Source organism: Cynara cardunculus (genome assembly GCF_001531365.2).
Source record: "Cynara cardunculus var. scolymus isolate 2C chromosome LG 3, CcrdV1, whole genome shotgun sequence".
In the NCBI taxonomy this organism is placed as follows: domain Eukaryota; kingdom Viridiplantae; phylum Streptophyta; class Magnoliopsida; order Asterales; family Asteraceae; genus Cynara; species Cynara cardunculus.
In genome coordinates this window covers 29,004,484-29,005,871 of record NC_037530.1, presented here as the reverse complement: position 1 = coordinate 29,005,871, position 1,388 = coordinate 29,004,484, and positions in this window count along the sequence as shown.

Genomic DNA, 1,388 nt, shown 5'->3' with positions numbered 1-1,388 from the left:
TCAAATGAAAATTGCGTTGTTTGTGGTAACTGTGAGATCCAATCTTAACCACACACCCTAATAATCAATGGTTAAAATTGAAAGGATTCCTAATTAATGTAATTCCTAAAATAACATACTGACATTTAATGATATAATGGAAAGAAGGGCAAGATTGTCATTTTCTTTTTTAAGTTATTGAGACGGATTTGAGCGCGTGCTACAAATCCGTTAATATTCTTATTATACAATGTTCAAATTGAATCCAAATAGAGTCAAGATACGGTCTATTTTTCGAGGAGTCGATTCCCCTAAACCCTAGAGTCGATCACAAGTGGAACCATATACATTTTGTGTGGTACATCGTGATAACCAGTTTATACCCACAGTTGTAATACATGAGAACTGTTGTACCAACGGTTTATGATTAGCTGTGTAACATGTTTGTGGTACCATGTGGTGTGATACATTGTGGTATGTAACCAATTAGAACTACTTGTGCATGGTAATGTATCACATGAAACAAAACAGTTATTGGTACCACATGAAACCACATCTGTAATACATGAGAACTGTGCTACCGACTGTTATGATCAGCTTTGTAACATGTTTGTGGTATCCTGTGGTGTGGTACATTGTGGTACCCTGACAGTGTTTGTGTTTTCTCAGGCAACCATGTAGTTGTACATGAGAATGTACATATGAAACAAAGCTGGATAACACTGTGATACAAATCAGGTTGAGCACAGTATACAAAGATGGATGAGAAAAAAACCTGGATTTATATCATTCTGAATATCATTGTATAATTTTGGAATGTAAATTAATATTAATTATATATTATGAAACGCTTCTAATTTAAAAATTAAAATCTAATTTTAATTTAGGAATTGACTGAAATACCCTTTTAAATTTGTTTAAATGTAATAATTAATGTATTAAAATGATTGGTTGAGATTGGTTCTCATGGTTACCACAAACAACTCAGTTCTCCTTTGAATGGGCCCCTATATATATATGTATATATATATATATATATATATATATAGAGAGAGAGAGAGAGAGGAGGAGGAGGAGGCGGTTTACTTTGCAAACCACGTTATTTGTACAAACCGTACAAACCTCATTCAACTAATCATAATTTTTCATTTTGTTCATCTTTTTGTAATTATGAGAGGTTGATTAATCATTTTTATTGTGGAGGGTGTTAATCATGGATATTATCATTTTCATTATTTTAAGTTTAGAGAACTACATGAAACAGTTACATTAAAATTTTATTAAGTATTATATGAAACAATTTCATAACTATATATGAAACAACTTCATCAAAAAAAGTATTATATGAAACAATTTCACAAGATTAAACAATTTCATGAAAAAATTTCATAAGATTAAACAATGAAATC